This window comes from Moschus berezovskii, chromosome 8 (genome assembly GCF_049115385.1).
Source record: "Moschus berezovskii isolate FMDL1 chromosome 8, NW_MosBer_1.0, whole genome shotgun sequence".
NCBI classification, from domain to species: Eukaryota; Metazoa; Chordata; class Mammalia; order Artiodactyla; family Moschidae; genus Moschus; species Moschus berezovskii.
This window is the reverse complement of record NC_142467.1, coordinates 111,861,438-111,884,029: the sequence shown is the minus strand read 5'-3', so window position 1 is coordinate 111,884,029 and position 22,592 is coordinate 111,861,438. Positions and strand designations below refer to the sequence as shown.

Genomic DNA, 22,592 nt, shown 5'->3' with positions numbered 1-22,592 from the left:
TCGAGGCCATCTTTGCATGAAATGTTCCCTTGGAATCTCTAATTTTCTTGAAGAGATCTCTTGTTTTTCCTATTCTATTGTTTTCCTCTATTTCTTTGCATTGATCGCTGAGGAAAGCTTTCTTATCTCTCCTTGCTATTCTTTGGAATGCTGCATTCAGATGCTTATATCTTTAAACCCACAGCAAACATTATCCTCAATAGTGAAAAACTGAAAGTATTTCCCCTAAAGTCAGGAACAAGGGTGCCCACTCTCACCACTACTATTCAACATAGTTCTGAAAGTTTTGGCCACAGCATTCAGAGGAGAAAAAGACATAAAAGGAATACAAATTGGAAAAGAAGAAGTAAAACTATCACTGTTCGCTGATGACATTATTCTCTACACAGAAAACCCTAAAGACTCTACCAGAAAACTACTAGAGCTAATCAATGAATACAGTAAAGTTGCAGGATATAAAATCAACACACAGAAATCACTTGCATTCCTATACACTAATAATGAGCAAATAGAAAGAGAAATTAAAGAAACTATTCCATTCACTGTTGCAACGAAAAGAATAAAATACTTAGGAGTATATCTACCTAAAAAAAACAAAAGACCTATCCATAGAAAACTGTAAAACACGAGTGAAAGTAACCTAAGAGAATACTAACAGATGGAGAAATATACTGTGTTCGTGGATTGGAAGAATAAATATTGTGAAAATGAGTATACTACCCAAAGTAATTTATACATTCAATGCAATCCCTATCAAGCTACCAACGATATTTTTCACAGAGCTAGAACAAATAATCTCACAATTTGTATGGAAATACAAAAAACCTCGAATAGCCAAAGCAATCTTGAGAAAGAAGAATGGAACTGGGGGAATCAACCTGCCGGACTTCAGGCTCTACTACAAAGTCACAGTCATCAAGACAGTATGGTACTGGCATGAAGACAAAAATATAGATCAATGGAACAAGATAGAAAGCCCAGAGATAAATCCACGCACCTATGGACATCTTATCTTTGACAAAGGAGGCAAGAATATAAAATGGAGAAAAGACAGTCTCTTTAACAAGTGGTGCTGGGAAATCTGGTCAGCCACGTGTAAAAGAACGAAACTAGAACACTTCCTAACACCATACACAAAAATAAACTCAAAATGGACTAAAGATATAAATGTAAGACCAGAAACTATAAAACTCCTAGAGGAGAACATAGGCAAAACACTCTCCGACATAAATCACAGCAGGATCCTACATGACCCACCTCCCAAAATATTGGAAATAAAAGCAAAAATAAACAAATGGGACCTAATTAAAATTAAAAGCTTCTGCACAGCAAAAGAAACTATAAGCAAGGTGAAAAGACAGCCTTCAGAATGGGAGAAAATAATAGCAAATGAAATAACTGACAAAGAATTAATCTCCAAAATATACAAGCAACTCCTGCAGCTCAATCCCAAAAAAATAAACGACCCAATCAAAAAATGGGCCAAAGAACTCAACAGACATTTCTCCAAAGAAGACATACAGATGGCTAACAAACACATGAAAAAATGCTCAACATCCCTCATAATCAGAGAAATGCAAATCAAAACCACAATGTGATACCATTTCACACCAGTCAGAATGGCTGCTATCCAAAAATCTACATGCAATAAATGCTGGAGAGGGTGTGGAGAAAAGGGAACCCTCTTACACTGTTGGTGGGAATGCAAACTAGTACAGCCACAATGGAGAACAGTGTGGAGATTCCTTAAAAAACTGGAAATAGAGCTGCCATATGATCCAGCAAGCGCACTCCTGGGCATATACATCGAGGAAACCAGAATTGAAAGAGGCACATGTACTCCAATGTTCATTGCAACACTGTTTATAATAGCGAGGACATGGAAGCAACCTAGATGTCCATCTGCAGACTTATGGATAAGAAAGCTGTGGTACATATACACAATGGAGTATTAACCATTAAAAAGAATGCATTTGAATCCGTTCTAATGAGTTGGATGAAACTGGAGCCTATTATACAGAGTTAAGTAAGCCAGAAAGAAAACCACCAATACAGTATACTAATGCATATATATGGAATTTAGAAAGGTGGTAATGATAACCCTGTATACGAGACAGCGAAATACACACAGGTGTATAGAACAGTCTTTGGTACTCTGTGGGAGAGGGTGAGGGTGGGGTGATTTAGGAGAATGACATTGAATCATGTGTATTATCATATGTGAAACGAATCACCAATCCAGGTTCGAGGCATGATACCCGGGGCTGGTGCATGGGGATAACCCAGAGGGAGGATAAGGGGAGGAGGGAGGTGGGAGGGGGGTTCAAGAAGGGGAGCACAAGTACACCCAGGGTGGATTCACGTCACTGTATGGCAAAACCAACCAATATAATATTGTAAAGTAATTAGCCTCCAATAAAAAATTTTAAAAAAATTTTTTAAATGACTGGACTATATGATGATTTTTTACTTTTATCTAGATTGTTTCAGTTTTCCTATTTCACATACAGGGCTCCCATTTCATTTCATTTATGCTTATGAATTTCTCCATATCTTCTTTGTTGCTATTCTTTCTCAAGCCTTTATCAAGCATAGTTTAAAAAAAAAACTTTTGTACATATACACACATATAGTAAGTATAATATAATACATAAATTTTTGGAAAGCTATGAATTTTTGCCTAGCTAAAAAATTATGACATGTTGATTCCATTTGTTTGACTTAGTATGGATAGAATGCTAGCTTTCTAACTTATATTCACTGAAATCTTTGATATACTTCCATGTATTTTGGCATCTAAATACTGCTAAAAGACTAGAAAAATTATTATCTTAGTGATATTAAAAAATGAGTGAGGTTTGAAACTTCTAATCAAAGTCTGATAATATAAATACTATTGTAAAAAATAGGAAAATTAACATGCAGTACAATATTATTAACTAAAGTAGATTTTGTTCAAATTTCACAAAACTTTATGCTAGTAGAGTCCATGTTCATTTTCATACCATAGTCAAGATTCTTTGTTGTATTTAGTTGCTTTGAGCAGCTTCAGCTGCATGCAACAAATTCTGGTAAATTCTCTTTTCATTTTTATTCTGTTACAAACATTTTCGAATTTCCCTTGTTATGGCTTTCCCTTGTTATGGTATATATTTCTTAAATATATCCATCTTTTTAAATAGACATTAATTTTCCAAATACATGGGCGTTTTAAAGAATCTTTGATACTAAATTCTCATTTTGATATTAATTTCTTATTTAAATGCTTTCTTCTCTGCAATCACTCTCTGTGTTTTTTCAGTCTTCCAACTTTATTCAGGCTTTCAATGACTAAGTCAAAGAATTTTCTTTGTAAATTTCACACTTGACTTGAAAATATGTGAGTTATTTTCAAATATCTTTTTTTCTTTTACTTTTTTAAAAATTAATTTATTTTTTATTGAAGGATAATCACTTGACAGAATTGTGTTTTCTGTCAAACCTCAACATCAATCAGCCACTGGTATACATATATCCCCTCCCTTTTGAACTCCCCTCCATTTCCCTCCCCATTCCACCCCTCTGTTGCTGCTGCTGCTGCTGCTAAGTCGCTTCAGTCATGTCCAACTCTGTGCGACCCCATAGACGTTAGCCCAACAGGCTCCCCCTTCCCTGGGATTTTCCAGGCAAGAACACAGGAGTGGGTTGCCATTTCCTTCTCCAATGCAACAAAGTGAGAAATGAAAGTGAAGTCGCTTTGATACAAAACCCTGTTTGAGTTTTCCGATCCTGTCTGTTTTACATATGATAATGTAAGTTTCCATGTTACTCTTTCCATGCATCTCACCCTCTCCTCCCATCTCCCTATGTCCATAAGTCTATTGTCTATGTCTGTTTCTCCATTATTACACTGTAAATAAATTCTTCAGTAACATTTTTCTAAATTCTGTATATATGTATTAGAATCTGATATTTATCTTTCTCTATCTGACTTCATTCACTGTATAATAGGTTCTAGGTTCATCCATCTCATTGGAAATTACTCAAATGCTCTCCTTTTTATGGCTGAGCAATATTCCATTGTGTATATATACGACTAATTTATGCATTCCTCTGTCGATGGACATCTAGGTTGCTTCCATGTTCGAGCTATTGTAAATAGTGCTGCAATGAACAATGGGATACATGTGTCTCTTTCAATTTTGGATTCCTCAGGGTATATGTCTAAGAGTGGGATTGCTGGGTCATATGCTGGTTTTATTCCTAGTTTTTTGAGGGATCTCCATACTGTCTTCCATGGTAGCTATATCAGTTTACATTCCCATAAAGAGTGCAAGTTCAGTTCAGTTCAGTTCAGTTGCTCAGTCACGTCTGACTCTTTGCAACCCCATGGACCGCAGCACGCCAGACCACCCTGTCCATCACCAACTCCTGGAGTTTACTCAAGTTCATGTCCATTGAGTCAGTGATGCCATCCAACCATCTCATCCTCTGTCATCCCCTTCTCCTCCTGCCTTCAATCTTTCCCAGCATCAGGGTCTTTTCCAATGAGTCAGTTCTTCACATCAGGTAACCAAAGTCGTGGAGTTTCAGCTTCAACATCAGTCCTTCCAATGAATATCTGGGACTGATTTCCTTTAGAATGGACTAGTTGGATCTCCTTGCAGTCCAAGGGACTCTCAAGAGTCTTCTCCAACACCGCAGTTCAAAAGCATCAATTCTTCAGTGCTCAGCTTTCTTCACAGTCCAACTCTCACATCCATACATGACTACTAGAAAAACTATAGCCTTGACTAGATGGACCTTTGTTGGCAAAGTAGTGTCTCTGCTTTTTAATATGTTAAGTTGGCCATAACTTTCCTTCCAAGGAGCAAGTGTCTTTTAATTTCATGGCTGCAGTCATCATCTGCAGTGATTTTGGAGCCCCAAAAAATAAAGACTGCCACTGTCTCCACTGTTTCCCCATCTATTTGCTATGAAGTGGTGGGACCAGATGCCATGATTTTAGCTTTAAGCCAACTTTTTCACTCTCCTGTTTCAGTTTCATCAAGAGGCTCTTTAGTTCTTTGTCACTTTCTGCCATAAAGAGTGAAAGAGTGTTCCCTTTTCTCCACACCCTCTCCAGCATTTATTGTTTATAGACTTTTTGATAATGACCATTCTGACTGGTGTGAGGTGATATCTCATTGTAGTTTTGATTTGCATTTCTCTAATAGCGACCGATGTTGAGCATCTTTTCATGTGTTTGTTACATATCTGTATGTTTTCTTTGGAGAAATGTCTGTTTAGGTCTTTTCCCCACTTTTTGTTTGGTTTGTTTGTTTTTCTGGTATTGAGTTCTATGAGCTGCTTGTATATTTTGGAAATGAATCCTTTGTCAGTTGTTTCATTTGCTATTATTTTCTCCCATTCTGAGGGTTGTCTTTTCACCTTGCTCATAGTTTCTTTTGCTGTGCAAAAGTTTTTAAGTTTAGCTAGGTCCCACTTGTTTACTTTTGTTTTTATTTCTGTTACTCTAGGAGATGGGTCATAAAGGATCTTGCTTTGATTTATGTCTTTGAATCTTCTGCCTATGTTTTCCTCTAGGAGTTTTATAGTTTCTCGTCTTACATTTAGGTCTTTAATCCATTTTGAGTTTATCTTTGTGTATGGTGTTAGGAAGCATTCTTTCATTCTTTTACATGGAGCTGTCCAATTTTGCTAACACCATTTATTGACGAGGCTGTCTTTGCCCCCATTGTAGATCCTTGTCTCCTTTGTAAAAAATAAGGTACCCCTAGATGCATGGATTTATTTCTGGGCTTTCTATCTTGTTCCATTTGTCTATATTTCTGCTTTTGTGCCAGTTCCATACTGTCTTGATGACTGTAGTATAACCTGAAGTCAGGAAGCTTAATTCCTCCAGCTCCATTCTTCTTTCTTAAGACTACTTTGGCTCTTCAGGGTCTTTTGTGTTTCCATAGGAATTGTGAAGTTTTTCATCCTAATTCTGTGGAAAATGCCATTGGTAATTTAATAGGGATCTCCTTGAATCTGTAGATTGTATTTGGTAGTATAGTCACTTTCACAATATTGATTCGTCCTACCCAGGAACATGGAACATCCCTCCATCTGTTTATGTCATATTTGATTTCTTTTGTTAGTGTCTTATAATTTTCTGTGTACAGTTCCTTTGTCTCCTTAGGTAAGTTTATTCCTAGATATTTAGTTCTTTTTGTTGCAATGGTGAATGGGATTGATTCCTTAATTTCTTTTTCTGATTTTTCATTGTTAGTATATAGAAATGCAGGTGATTTCTGTGTATTGATATTGCATCCTGCAACTTTGCTAAATTCATTGAGTAGTTCTAGTAATTTTCTGATACTGTCTTTAAGGTTTTCTATGTACAGTATCATGTTATCTGCAAACAGTGAGTGCTTTACTTCTTCTTTTCCAATCTGGATTCCTTTTATTTCTTTTTCTTCTCCGATTACTGTAGCTAGGACTTCCAGAGGAGGAGGCAATGGCAACCCATTCTAGTACTCTTGCCTGGGAAATCCCATGGATGGAAGAGCCTGGTGGGCTGCCGTCTATAGGGTTGCACAGAGTCAGACATGACTGACGTGACTTAGCAGCAGCAGTAGCAGCAGGACTTCCAGAACTATGTTGAATAATAGTGGTGAAAGAGGACACCCTTGTCTTGTTCCTGATCTTATGGGGAATGCTTTCAGTTTTTCACAATGGAGAATAATGTTTGCTATAGGCTTATCATATATAGCCTTTACTATGTTGAGGTAGGTTCCTTCTATGCCCATTTTTTAAAGAGTTTTAATCATAAATAGGTGCTGAATTTTGTCAAAGGCTTTTTCTGCATCTATTGAGATGATCATGTGGTTTTTATCTTTCAATTTGTTAATATGGTGTGTCACAGTGATTGATTTCCATATATTGAAGAATCCTTGCATCCCTGGAATAAACCCAACTTGATCATGGTGTGTGAGCTTTTTGATGTGTTGTTGAATTCTGTTAACTAAAATTTTGTTGGGAATTTTTCATCTGTATTAATCAGTCATATTGGCCTGTAGTTTTTTTTTTTTTTTTTGTGTGTGTGTGTGTGTGTTGTCTTTGAATTATTTTGATGTCAGGGTGATGGTGGCCTTATTGAATGAGTGTGAAAGTGTTCCTCTGCAATTTTTGAAAGAGCACTAGAAGGATAGACATTGGTTGTTCTCTAAATGTTTGACAGAATGATCTAGTCCTGGGCTTTTTTTTAATATAAATTTTTTATTTTATTTTATTATACTTTACTTTTAAAAAATTAAAACGTTCTCTGCCAAGATTTCACATTAACTTAAAATTCAAATCAGTCTTTCCATTTCTCTACTGAGGTCTCCACCTTCTCCAGCTATCAGTGCTACCAGCATCCACAAAGTGAGCCCCATGGTCAGCCTCTTTGTTCCCTGGGTGAACCAACTAGATGTTAATACTGCTCTGCTACAAGGTAAACGCTCCTAACTCAAACTTATTGGAAAAGGAGTGAAACTTCTGCAAAGTGCACTTTTAGAAGAGGTACTTTTTGCTTATGAAAAGAAACCAGTGAGTCCTCTAAGAATAATAAAAGGGAGTATTTTACAGTTAAGCACATGATTTGGAGTGAAGAATTCGGATGTTGCTCGGCTGGTCCAGGCTATTAATACTCTTCCTGTTCCTCCTGTGGGCCCCCTTCATCAGCTATCACGAAGCCTTCGTCTGTGGCGTAGAGAATGTCCACGATCCTCTGCAGCACAGGGTTGTTCTCCCCCTCGTTCTCCTGGCAAATCAACTCAATGTTCCTCAGCTTTCCAAAATAGAAGTCTCTCTCCTTCTCCAAGTCTTCAACAGTAAGCTTCAATACATTGACCTGCTGCATCAATTCAGCTGCTTTGTCATCTCCATTCCCTACACCAGGATTCTTCCGCACCACACCCGGGCCAGCCTTAGGGGTTGCAGTAGTTCTGTGTGTTGCAATGGGCCTCTGTGGAGCTGCACTGCTAGAGCTGAGAGGTTTCTTCGGTTTGTTCAGAGCGGGAGCAACAAGGGAGGGGGCCACTGCAGTTTCTTGACCTTGTCTGGCAGCTACAGGGTCATACTCTTTTCCATCATAGTTTGCATCAAAAAACTTCTTGAACCACTGAACGAATTCAAAATTGTCCTGAAACTTTCCTTTTACTAATTTGTCCACAGGAATTATTTTGTCAACACCCATCCTCTTAAAACCTGCTTGAAGTATTTTGAAGTTCTGGATGTATTCATGTTCTAGCTTAGCTTGGAATTTCACTTTCTTCAAGGCAATGGAGCCAGGGAACAACATGTCCATAAACTGACAATTGGCAGCCCCTGAGCACAACTGTTCGATTTTTGTCAGATTCAACTGCAGAGACTCATTGATCCAGGCCAACATGTCATGTCGACTGAGGTTATCACTGGTGACCGACGTTGAGTACACGTTCACTGCCATCTTCGGCTCTCGGCTTGACCGCGTCCGCTACCCGGCTCCGGTTCCGACTTCGTCTCGTTCAAACTGCCTGACCCCGCCCGCCCGCTCACGCGATGACCTCACACGCAACCCCCCCTTACGCGCCGACGTCAATTTATTTATTTTAATTAGAGGCTAATTATTTTACAATGTTGTATTGGTTTTGCCATACATTGACATGCATACGCCATGGGTGTACATGTGTTCCCCATCCTGAACACCCCCCAACTCCCTCCCCATCCCATCTCTCTGGGTCATCCCAGTGCACCAGCCCCAAGCACCCTGTATCATGTATCGAATCTGGACTGGAGATCTGTTTCACATATAATAATATACATGTTTCAATGCCATTCTCCCAAATCATCCCACCCTCGCCGTCTCCCACAGAGTCCAAAAGACTGTTATATACATCTCTCTCTTTTTTGCTCTCTTGCATACAGGGTTATCATTACCATCTTTCTAAATTCCATATATATGCGTTATTATACGGTATTGGTGTTTCTTTTTCTGGTTTACTTCAATCTGTATAATAGGCTCCAGTTTTGTTTTTTGGGAGATTTTTTTATCACAGCTTCAATTTCAGTACTTGTGATTGGGTTGTTCATAATTTCTATTTCTTCCTGGTTCAGTCTTGGAAGATTGAACTTTTCTAAGAATCTGTCCATTTCTTCCAGCTTATCTATTTTATTGCCATATAGTTGTTCTTAATAGTCTCTTATAATCCCTTGTATTTCTGCATTGTCTGTTGTAACCTCTCCTTTTTCATTTCTAATTTTGTTGATTTGATTCTTGTCTCTTTTTTTTCTTGATGAGTCTGGCTTAGGGTTTGTCAATTTTGTTTATCTTCCTAAAGAAACAGCTTTTAGTTTTATTAATCTTTACTATTGTTTCTTTCATTTATTTCTGATCATATCTTTATGATTTCTTTCCTTCTACTAATTTTGAGGGTTTTTAATTCTTTTTTTAGTTGCTTTAATTGTAAAGTTAGGTTGACTATTCCATGTTTTTCATGTTTCTTGAGGTAGGATTATATTGCTATGAACTTCCCTCTTAGAACTGCTTTTGCTGCATCCCATAGGTTTTGAGTTGTCATGGATTAATTGTCATTTGTTTCTAGAAATTTTTTTATTTCCTTTATGATTTCTTCAGTAACCTGTTGGTTATTTACAAATATATTGTTTAATCTCCATGCATTTGTGTCTCTTACAGTTTTTTTCTTATAATTGATATCTAGTCTCATAGCATTATGGCTGGGGAAAATGCTTAATATGATTTCAATTTTCTTAAATTTACTGAGGTTTGATTTGTGACCCAAGATGGGGTCTATCCTAGAGAATGTTACATGTGCACTTGAGAAGGAGTATTCTGCACCTAAACAGACATTTTTCCAAAGAAAACATACAATTAATTGACTGATAAACATATGAAGAGATGCTCAACATCACTCATGATTAGAGAAATGTAAATCAAAACTAAAATGAGATACTACCTCGCACCAGTCAGAAATGTTATCATCTAAAAGCCTGCAAACAATAAATGCTGGAGAGGGTGTGGAGAAAAGGGACTCTCTTGCATTTCTGGTGGGAATATAAATTGATGCAGTCAGTATGGAAGATGGTATGGAGATACCTTAAAAATCTTGGAGTAAAAACATCATATGGCCCAACAATCCCACTCCTAGGCATATACCCTGAGGAAACCAAAATTGAAAAAAACACATATACCTCAATGTTCATTGCAGCACTATTTACAATAGATTGAATATGGAAGGAACCTACATGTCCATCAACAGACGAATGGATGAAGAAGCCATGGTACATATATACAATAGACTACTCCGTCATAAAAAGGAATGCATTTGAGTCAGTTCTAATGAGATGGACAAACCTAGAGCTTATTATACAAAGTAAAATAAGTCAAAGAGAAAAAAAAATATCATATACTGATGCATATATATGGAATCTAGAAATATGAAATTGATGAATTTGTCTTCAGGACAGCAATGGAGAAACAGACATAGAGAACAGACCTAAGGACATGGGAGGAGGGGAGGAGGGAGAGGGTGAGATGTATGGAGAGAGTAATACGAAAATTTATAAAACCATATGTGAAATAGGTAGCCAATGGGAATTTGCTGTATGACTCAGCAATGTCACACAGGGCTTTGTGACAATCTAGAAGAGCGGGATGTGGAGGAAGATGGAAGGGGAGGTTCGGGCGGGAGGGGTCATGGATGTACATATTGTTGATTCTTGTTGATGTATGACAGGAAAACCACAAAATTCTGTAAAGCAAGTATCCTTCAATTAAAAAAATAAAATTAAAAAAAAAACCACTTTGGTTACTTTTGTTCTATTCAGTTTAGCAACTTCCTTAGTGTTCACGTAGAAGGATCCAATACATTCTGCTTGAGTCTCTACACTGTTCAGAAACAAGCTGTGTGTGAATCTTGAAATCCAAGCCTCTAGTTTAAGCTGTATTTTATGGCTCGGATAGGTAGTTAGTTGTAGCTGAATAGTAGCTGAAAAACACTTTGGTTACTTTTGTTTTATTCAGTTCAAAAACTTCCTGAGTCTAACCCTTAAGTTTTCTGAAAGAAACAGGCTTCTTGGAACTCCTTATTAGCAGTCCATGTTACAGTACATTCTCACCTAACCAGGTTAGTTATAGGTATAGCACTAGCTAGTCACAGAATTCTCTGTTCAAACAGTGTTCACAAAGAAGGATTCAAAGGGTCTTATTTGAGTCTCTAGACTGTTCAGAAACATGCTGTGTGTGAATCTTGAAGTCCGAGTCTCTTGACTGATGCAATACTATCTGCCTTGGAAAGGTATTTTGTTGTATACTGAAAGCTAGTTTAAAAACACTTTGGTTGATTTTCTGTATTCAGTTCAACAATTTTCTTAGTCTAAGCATTGAGTTTTCTGAAAGAAATTAGCTGCATGGAACTCCATGTTAGGAGGTCATCTCAGAGAACATTTTCAATTAATCAGGTCAGTGATAGGTATACTAATAACTAGTCTCAGAACTGTCTGCCTAAACCAGGATTCACAAAGAAGGATCTAGTGTGTCCTATCTGAACCTCTGCACATTTCTGAAACATGCTATGAGTGAATCTTGGAATCCAAGCAACTTGACTAAAGATTTTCTGCTTCAAAAAGCTAGTTAGTTAGTAAACTGAAAGAAAACTTGTTGAAAAACAGTTTACTTGCTTTTGTCATATTCAGTTCAAAAACTTCCTGAATCAAAAGCTAGAATTTTTTCTCAGCTCAAACCAGTGTTTATGAAGGACACAAGCATACTTTTTGAGATTCTACATTGTTGAGAAACATGCTGTGTGAATCCTGAAACCTGAGTCTCTTGGCTAAAGCTGTATTATCTGATTTGGAAAGCAAGACAATTGTAGACTGAAAGCTAATTGAAAAACATTTTGGTTATACATATATTGTATTCAGTTAAACAAATTCTTTAGTCTAACCCTTGAGTTTTCTGAAACAGGCTGCTTGGAATTCCGTGTAAGGAAGATATCTTCAGTTCAGTTCAGTTCAGTCAATCAGTGGTGTCCGACTCTTTGCAACTCCATGAATCACAGCACGCCAGGCCTCCCTGTTCATCACCAACTCCCGGAGTTCACTCAAACTCATGTCCATGGAGTCGGTGATGCCATCCAGCCATCTCATTCTGTCGTCCCCTTCTCCTCCAGCCACCAATACCTCCCAGCATCAGAGTCTTTTCCAGTGAGTCAACTCGATGCATGAGGTGGCCAATGTATTGGAGTTTCAGCTTTAGCATCAGTCTTTCCAATGAACACCCAGGATTGATCACCTTTAGAATGGACTGGTTGGATCTCCTTGCAATAGAAGGGATTCTCAAGAGTCTTCTCCACCACAGTTCAAAAGCATCAATTCTTCGGCGATCAGCTTTCTTCACAGTCCAACTCTCACATCCATATATGACCACTGGAAAAATCATAGCCTTGACTAGACAGACCTTTGTTGGCAAAGTAATGTCTCTGCTTTTTAATAAACTATCTAGGTTGGTCATAACTTTCCTTCCAAGGAGTAAGCGTCTTTTAATTTCATGGCTGCAGTCAGGATCTGCAGTGATTTTGGAGCCCAAAAAAATAAAGTCTGACACTGTTTCCACTGTTTCCCCATCTATTTCCCATGAAATGATGGGACCAGATGCCATGATTTTTGTTTTCTGAATGTTGAGCTTCAAGCCAACCTTTTCATTCTCCTCTTTCACTTTCATCAAGAGGCCTTTGAGTTCCTCTTCACTTTCTGCCATAAGGGTGGTGTCATCTGCATACCTGAGGTTATTGAGACTTCTCCTGGCAATCTTGATTCCAGCTTGTGCTTCTTCCAGCCCAGCGTTCCTCATGACGTACTCTGCATAGAAGTTAAATAATCAGGGTGATAATATACAAACTTGACGCACTCCTTTTCCTATTTGGAACCAGTCTTTTGTTCCATGTCCAGTTCTAACTGTTGCCTCCTGACCTGCATACAGGTTTCTCAAGAGGCAGGTCAGGTGGTCTGGTATGCCCATCTCTTTCAGAATGTTCCACAGTTTATTGTGATCCACACAGTCAAAGGCTTTGGCATAGTCAATGAAGCAGAAATAGGATGTTTTTCTGGAACTCTCTTGCTTTCTCCATGATCCAGCAGATGTTGGTGATTTGATCTCTGGTGCCTCTACCGTTTCTAAACCCTGCTTGAACATCTGGAATTTCATGGTTCACATATTTCTGAAGCCTGGCTTGGAGAATTTTGAGCATGACTTTACTAGCGTGTGAGACGAGTGCAGTTGTGCGGTAGTTTGAGCATCCTTTGGCATTGCCTTTCTTTAGGATTGGAATGAAGACTGACCCTTTCCAGTCCTGTGGCCACTGCTGAGTTTTCCAAATTTGCTGGCATATTGAGTGCAGCACTTTCACAGCATATTCTTTCAGGATTTGAAATAGCTCAACTGGAATTCCATCACCTCCACTAGTTTTGTTCGTAGTGATGCTTTCTAAGACCCACTTGACTCCACATTCCAAGATGTCTGGCTCTAGGTGAGTGATCATGTCATCGTCATTATCTTGGTCCTGAAGATCTCTTTTTGTACAGTTCTTCTGTGTATTCTTGCCACCTCTTCTTAATATCTTCTGCTTCTGTTAGGTCCATACCATTTCTGTCCTTTATCGAGCCCATCTTTGCGTGAAATGTTCCCTTGGTATCCCTAACTTTCTTGAAGAGATCTCTTTTCTTTCCTATTCTGTTGTTTTCCTCTATTTCTTTGCATTGATGGCTGAGGAAGGCTTTCTTATCTCTCCTTGTTATTCTTTGGAATTCTGCATTCAGATGCCTATATCTTTCCTTTACTCCTTTGCTTTTCACTTCTCTTCTTTTCACAGCTATTTGTAAGGCCTCCTCAGACAGCCATTTTGCTTTTTTGCATTTCTTTTCCATGGGGATGGTCTTGGCCCCTGTCTCCTGTACAATGTCACAAACCCCTGTCCATAGTTCATCAGACACTCTATCTATCAGATCTAGTCCCTTAAATCTATTTCTCACTTCCACTGTATAATCATAAGGGATTTTATTTAGATCATATCTGAATGGTCTAGTGGTTTTCCGTACTTTCTTCAATTGAAGTCTGAATTTGGCAATAAGGAGTTCATGATCTGAGCCACAGTCAGCTCCTGGTCTTGTTTTTGCTAACTGTATACAGCTTCTCCATCTTTGACTGCAAAGAATATAATCAATCTGATTTCGGTGTTGACCATCTGGTGATGTCCATGTGTAGAGTCTTCTCTTGTGTTGTTGGGATAGGGTGTTTGCTATGACCAGTGTGTTCTCTTGACAAAACTCTATTAGCCTTTGCCCTGCTTCATTCCGTGCTCCAAGACCAAATTTGCCTGTTACTCCAGGTGTTTCTTGACTTCCTACTTTTGCATTCCAGTCCCCTATAATGAAAAGGACATCTTTTTTGGGTGTTAGTTCTAAAAGGTCTTATAGGTCTTCATAGAACTGTTCAACTTCGGCTTCTTCAGCGTTACTGGTTGGGGCATAGGCTTGGATTACTGCAATATTGAATAGTTTGCCTTGGAAATGAACAGAGATCATTCTGTCATTTTTGAGATTGCATCCAAGTACTGCATTTTGGACTCTCTTGTTGAACATGATGGCTACTCCATTTCTTCAAGGCATTCCTGACCACAATAGTAGATATAATGGTCATTTGAGTTAAATTCACCCATTCCAGTCCATTCTAATTCACTGATTCCTAGAATGTCTATGTTCACTCTTGCCATCTCCTGTTTGACCACTTCCAATTTGCCTTGATTCATGGACCTAACATTCCAGGTTCCTATGCAATATTGCTCTTTACAGCATCGGACCTTGCTTCTACCACAAGTCACATCCACAACTGGATATTCTTTTTGCTTTGGCTCCATCCCTTCATTCCTTCTGGAGTTATTTCTCCACTGATCTCCAGTAGCATAATGGGCACCTACCAACCTGGGGAATTCCTCATTCCCCACTATCCTATCATTTTGCCTTTTGATACTATTCATGGGGTTCTCAAGGCAAGTATACTGAAGTGGTTTGCCATTCCCTTCTCTAGTGGATCACATTCTGTCAGATCTCTCCACCATGACCTGCCCATTTTGGGTGGCCCCACACAGCATGGCTCAGTTTCATTGAGTTCTAACTGAGGGCTGTGGTCCATGCAATCAGATTGACTAGTTTTCTGTGATTATGATTTCAGTGTGTCTGCCCTCTGATGCCCCCTCGCAATACCTACCGTCTTATTTGGGTTTCTCTTACCTTGGTCGTGGGATATCTCTTCACAGCTGCTCGGCAAAGCACAGTCACTACACCTTACCTTGGACGAGGGGTATCTTCTCAAGGGTGCCCCTCCTGACCTTGAACATGGAGTAGCTCCTCTCAGACCTCCTGCGCCCGCACAACCACCATCTCTTGGACGTGGGGTAGCTCCTTTCGGCCTCCAGTCCTGACCTCGTGGTTGGGTAGTTCCTCTCAGCCACCGCCCCTGGCCTCGGGCGTGGGGTAGCTTTTCTCGGCCACACTTCTTCCCACGGTCGGTTGTGCAGCCATCTCGCATCTGCATGCTTGGAGCCAGATAGCTAGTTTAAAAACATTTTGGGGACTTATGTTGTTTTCATTTCAAAAATGCCCTTAGTCTAGCAGTTGAATTTTCTGAAAGAAACAGGCTGTTTGGAACTCCTTGTTAGCAGGTCATCTTAGAGTACATTTTCACATAACCAGGTTAGCTTTAGGTATAGTACTAACTAGTCACAGAACTCTACTCAAATCAGTTCTCATAAAGAAAGATCCAGTGTGTCCTGCTTGAGTCTCTTCACTATTCAGCAACACAGTGCATGTGAATCTTGAAATCTGAGCCTCTTGGCAAATGCTATATTTTCTGCCTCAGAAACCTAGTCAGTTGCCGACTGAAGAGTAGTTGAGAAACACTTCGGTTGCTTTTGCTACAATCTCCTTAGTCTAACACTTAAGTTTTTGGAAACAAACAGGCTGCTTGGAACTCCTTGTTAGCAGGTCATCTCAGAGTACATTTTCACCTAACCAAGTTATTATAGGTATAGTAATAAGTAGTCACAGAACTTTCTGCTCAAACGAGTGATCACAAAAAAAGAATCCAGGGCATCTTGTGTCTCTACATTGTTCAGAAATATGCTATGTGTGAATCTTCAAATCCAAGACCTTTGGCTAAAAATGTTATTATCTGCCTCAGGAAGCTAGTTAGTTGTAGACTAAAAGCTAGCTGGAAAACACTTTGGTTACCTTTGTTGTATTCAGCTAAGCAAATTATTTTGTCTAACCCCTGAGTTTTCTGAAAGAAACAGGCTGCTTGAAACTCCTTGTTAGGAGGTAATCTCAGAGTACATTTTCACCTAATCAGGTTAGTTATAGGTATTGTACTAACTAGTCACAGAACTCTCTACTCAAACCAATGTTCATGAAGAAGGATCCAGTGTGTCCTGTTTGAGTCTGGGATAGATATACCTGCAGGTCTTAGAGGATCTCCTAGGCAGATAAGAGGTTAACTAGCTCACTGAGGGTACACACTGGTGGCAGAAGACCAAGGGAGTATTGAGCAGTGGGAGACGTCTGAGAGATCCCCATTTTACCTATGAGGGCCTTACCCAAGAGCCCTCAGGTCAAGCAAGATAGGAACTGAGCCCCACCCATCAGTCAACTGAAGACCCAAAGTCATACTGCACTCACAGCCACCTCAGAACAGACCCCTTGACACAGCCTTGCTTACCAGAGGGTAAAGACACAGCTCCACCAATCAGAAGGCAAGCATTAGTCCCTCCCACCAGGAAGCCAATCACAAGGCAAGCACCAGCCACTCCCACCAGGAAGCCTGCACAAGCTGGTGGGCCAACCTCACCCACCGGGATGCAGACACCAGAAAGAGAGGAACCACAACCCTACAGCTTGTGGAAAGGAAAACAGAAATGTAGAAAGACAAAATAAGATGACAGATAAGCATGCTGCAGATGAAGGAAAAAGGTAAAATTGCAGAACAAGTAAATGAAGAAGGGTTATGCAACCTACCTGAAAAAGAATTCAGGGTAATGATAGTGAAGATGATCCTAAGATGATTGTCTCAGTAAAAAAATGGCAGTACAGATGGAGAAGATACAAAAAAGACTTACAGAACAGATGAACAACACTAAAACTGAAATGAAAAATGCACTAGAAGGAATCCATTGCAAAATAACTGAGGCAGAAGAACAGAGAAGTGACGTGGAAGACAGATTAGAGGAAATCACTGCCACCAAGCAGTATAAAGAAAAAAGAATGAAAAAAAATGAGGACAGTCTCACAGACCTCTAGGACAACATCTGACATTCAACAGATGCAACATATTTTTTATAGGGATCCCAGAAGGAGAAGAGAAATGGCCTGAGAAAATATTTAAGGAGCTTATAGATGAAAACCTCCTTAATATAAGACGGGAAAAAATCAAGTCCAAGAAGAGCAAAGTTCCAAACAGAATAAATCCAAGGGAACACATTGAAACACATATAATAAAACTGAAAAAAATTAAAATATGAATTAAAAAATATTTTTAAAAAACAGCAAAAGAAAGGCAACAAATAATATACAAGGGAATCTCCATAAGGTTATCAGGTGATTTTTCAACAGTAACTTAGCAGGTCAGAAGTGAGGGACATGATATATTTAAAGTGATGAGATGGAAAAACCTACAACCAAGAACATGCTACCCAGAAAGGTTCTCATTCATTCGCTAAAGAAAAAAAGTTTTACAGTCAAGCAAAAGGTAAGAGAATAGAGCAGCATCAAAGCAGCCTTGTAGTAAATGTTGAAAGAACTTGTTTAGCTGGTGAAAAGAAAGAGGGCACAACTAGAAACACTAAAATCACAAATAGGAAAGCTCACTGGTAAAAGCAGACATACAGTAAAAGTAGGAATTATCCACACAAATATGATAGTGAAACAAGCAACTCTGCTGCTGCTAAGTCACTTCAGTCTTGTCCGACTCTGTGTGACCCCATAGACGGCAGCCCACCAGGCTCCCCCGTCCCTGGGATTCTCCAGACAAGAACACTGGAGTGGGTTGCCATTTCCTTCTCCAATGTGTGAAAGTGAAAAGTGAAAGTGAAGTCGCTCAGTCATGTCTGACCCTTAGCGACCCCAAGGACTGCAGCCTACCAGGCTCCTCCATCCTTGGGATTTTCTAGGCAAGAGTACTGGAGTGGCTTGCCATTGTAGAGTACAAATGTAAGAAGTGGGAAATGCATTTAAAATTAACAGATCAACAATTTAAAACAACTTGTATGCTATGTCATACCTCATGGGAACTCTAAACTATAAAACCACAACAGATAAACACACACAAAACAGAAAAAGCAACCCAAATGCAACACTAAAAATAGTCATCAAACCTTAAGAGAACAAAAGAAGAAAAGGAAAAAAAAAAAAGACTACCAAAACAAACCCAAAACAATTTTAAAAATGGCAATAGGAGCATTGTTGTTGTTCAGTCGCTAAGTCATGTCCGACTCTCTATGACCCCATGGACTGCAGCACATGAGGCTTCCCTGTCCTCCACTCTCTCCCAGGGTCTGCCAAAATCTATGTCCATTGAGTTGGTGATGCCATCTAAATATCTCATCCTCTGCTGCCCTCTTCTCCTTTTGCTTTCAATCTTTCCCAGCATCAGGGCTTTTTCTAATGAGTCACCTCTTTGCATCAGATGGTCAAAGTATTGGAGTTTCAGCTTCAGCCACAGTCTTTCCTATAAATATTCGGTGTTGATTTCCTTTAGGATTGACTGGTTTGATCTCCTTGCAGTCCATGGGACTCTCCGGTGTCTTTTCCAGCACCACAATTCAAAGACATCAATCTTTCAGTTCTCAACTTTCTTTATGGTCCAACTATCATATCCATAAGTGACTACTGGAACAACCATAGCTTTAACTATATGCACTTCTGTCAGCAAACTGATGTCTTTGCTTTTAAATATGCTGTCTAGGTTTGTCATAGCATTTCTTCCAAGGAGCAAGTGTCTTTTAATTTCGTGGTCGCAATCACCATCTGCAGTGATTTTGGAGTCCAAAAAAATAAAATTTGTCACTGCTTCCACTATTTCCCTGGCTATTTGCCATGAAGTGATGGAACCAGATGCCATGATCTTAGATTTTTGAGTTTTAAGCCAACTTTTTCACTCTCCTCTTTCACCTTCATCAAGAGGCTTTTTAGCTCCTCTTCACTTTCTGCCATTAGAGTGGTATCATGTGCATATCTGAGGTTGTTAGATATTTTTCCCAGCAGTCTTGATTCCACCCTGTGAATCATCCAGCTCAGCATTTCTCATGATATATTCTGCATATCAGTAGTTAACCTTAAATGTAAATGGATTAAGTGCTCCAACCAAAAGGCATGGATGGACCTAGAGATTATTACACTAAGTGAAGTAAGTCAGACAGAGAAAGACAAATATGATAACACTTATATGTGGAATGCAATAACCACTGATAAAAATGTACTTATTTACAAACCAGAAACAGACTCACAGATCTCAAAATCAAACTTATAGTTACCAAAGGAGAAAAATGGTGGGGGGAGTGATCAGTTAAGATACTGGGTTAAAGTATACATGCTATTATATATAAAATTATAAAGTAGATAATAAGGACCTTCTGCATAGCAAGGGGAATTATACTCAATATTTCTATAATATCTTCTATTGGAAGAGAATCTGAAAAGAAGTGACATATGTATAACTAATTCACTTTGCTGTACACCTAAAACTAATACAACGCCTATTATACAGAGTGAAGTAAGCCAGAAAGAAAACTACCAATCCAGTATACTAACGCATATATATGGAATTTAGAAAGATGGTAACGATAACCCCGTATACGAGACAGCAAAAGAGACAGATGTATAGACAGTCTTTTGGATTCTGTGGGAGAGGGCGAGGGTGACATGATTGGGGAGAATGGCATTGAAACATGTATATTATCATATGTGAAATGAATCACCAGTCTAGGTTCCATGCATGATACAGGATGCTCAGGACTGGTGCACTGGGATGACCCAGAGGGATGGTATGGGGAGGGAGGTGGGAGGGAGGGTTCAAGATGGGGAACACATGCACACCCGGAGCATATCCATGTCAATGTATGGCAAAACCAATACAATATTGTAAAGTAATTAGCCTCCAATTTAAATAAATAAACTTTAAAAAAAAAACTAATACATCATTGTAAATCAACTATTCTCCAAGAATTTATTTCAAAAAAAATAGTGAGGGGTTGAGTACATTGCAGCTTATTTCCACATGGATTAGGGCCTCAGAGTCAGCATTAGGTTTTATAGGATTAGGGCCTAGGGATTAGGGTTCTGATGAGGACCCTAATGTTAGGGCTGGAGTTAGGGCTTGGGGTAAGGCCTCATGACTAGGACCTTAGATTTAACACATTGGGGTTAGACCTTAGGGTTAGGTGCCTCACAGGACCGGATCTTAAAAGCAATGTACTAGACCCTATTGGCTGCTTCATTCTTAAATATGACAAAGGAGAAGAGGACAACAGAGGATGAGATGGTTGGATGGCATCACACCGAGTCAACAGACAAAAGATTGAGCAAGCTCTGGGAGTTGGTGAAGGACAGGGAAGCCTGGAGTGCTGTTGTCCACAGGGTCCCAAAGAGTTGGACACAACTGAGTAACTGAAATGCACTGAACTGATGCTGTTAAGGAAGAAAAGTAAGATGCACAGAATTGCATACTTTATATCCTATTTTTGTAAGGTACCAACTTTTTGTATGTGCCATTTATATTAATACATGTACATTCATAGGAGAATATCATTAACATTGGATAAAGGCAGGGAGATGAGGGGAAAGATTTTTTTAACTGCATTTTCAAAGGGGCATTCACCTCTTTTGACTCCACTGGTCTCATAGGGAAAGAATCATGGGTCCTCAAGCTTCCATCTTCTCCCTGGTTCCTGTACACCTTTCCCTATCCAGTCACTTGCTGTGAACTCCTCAATTTACAAGACGACAACTACAAATGAAATTCTCCCACATCCTTAGGAAAGAGGCAGAGCCTGCCTTAATGAGAGAGTTAAAGCTCAGCACCCTTTAAGGAGGAGGTGAACATTTTCCCTCATGCTTTCCTTAAGCCTTTTGCAACCGTATCTTGCCTGAAAACTGGCCTTTCTTTAGGTCCGGGAGTAATGACTACACAGCACAATGTCTTACTTATGGAAATGCTTTTCTTTGACTCTATGATAATAATTATAATTGTAACAATCTTGCTTGGGAATCTGTTTCTCAACAACAGAATATCTCACCCAGAAACACATTGCCCAGAACTCATTCTTTCTGGCTAAACTTGTACTGAAGTTATCTCTGGATATATGCCTTGGGAAAGGGTCTAAAGGAACTCTCACAACCTTGAAGTATTCTATCTGTTCTCAGCAGCCAGTTTGAAAATTATATAATTCCCTGCTTAAAATAGTGAGGTGGGGTACTCTCCTACTCCCTTCCAGTGCATTTTGCTGAAGGCTTTCTCTATACTTTTCACTCTAATAAAACTTTGTTACACAAAGCTCTGAGTGACTGAGCCCACATCTTTTGGGTCCTGGAGTGAAATTTTTTCCTGTAGAGACCACAAATACTGGCACTGTTCACCATAAGCTATCACTCTCATATGAAAGAGAAAAAACAGGCAAAATAGAATACATAATGCAATATTTCTGATAATAAACCTGAGGCCTCTGAGAATCTCACATACAGAAGTCCAGGTATCATCTTCACAGGAGACCATATCAAAGAGGAAGCAGTGGAGACCCCTAACCCAAGCCAGCACTTGCCTCATCCAGGAGGTGGCCACTCCATGATGCCAAGGTCTCTTAAATTATGTTAGACACTCCCCTTGCACTTAAGCCTATGGAAATTGGCATGTGTCCCCTGAACCGCCTATCATATCTTGAAGCCCTGAGCTGAGGGAAAGTATCTGATCTCTGCTAGGGGAATGAGAAGGAGTCTTGGCCACAGCCAACCCACTCAGTCCCCTGGTGCTGCCATCTCCTGATGCTCAGCATTGGCTATAAGAAACAAATGCTAGGTTTCAACCCTAAGCAACAAGGGTCATATTTTGCCTGCCCAGTGTCTGTCATTCCACAATCAGTGACTATCACCCAGGACAGACTGCTATGGGAACTCCTCATCCTCCATACCCATGAAGGGGCCCATAGGGGATGGTCTAGGGTGGGATCACTTTTCTCTCCACCTAACACTAGGTTCTCCCTTCACCTGATCTTTCCTTGTCCCAATCTAGAACAATCTAGTCTTCCTCTGGTATAGCCTCATAAAGGCCCTTCTGCTCCAGTGTTGGTGGCATATCTTTCCTCAACCTTTTTCTCCTCTTTTAGGTCTTATCTCTGACTCAGGTCTCAGGCCCTTATTCTCTTAAACAGTTGAAGCTCTGCCCTGGCTTTCACTATTCCAGAATAGCAAACTAAATTGGATTTGATAAAGCTGGTGATTGACAAGATGAGTGGCTGGAAGTGGGATGGAGAGACAGGTGATATCTGAGG

The 22,592-nt window shown here is 39.4% G+C and overlaps 1 pseudogene; it reads right to left on the bottom strand.

Moving 5' to 3' along the window:
* Positions 1 to 7,281: 7,281 nt before the first annotated feature.
* On the bottom strand, positions 7,282 to 8,495 carry LOC129541054 (microtubule-associated protein RP/EB family member 1 pseudogene; annotated as a pseudogene).
* Between the last annotated feature and the right edge of the window lie 14,097 nt (positions 8,496 to 22,592).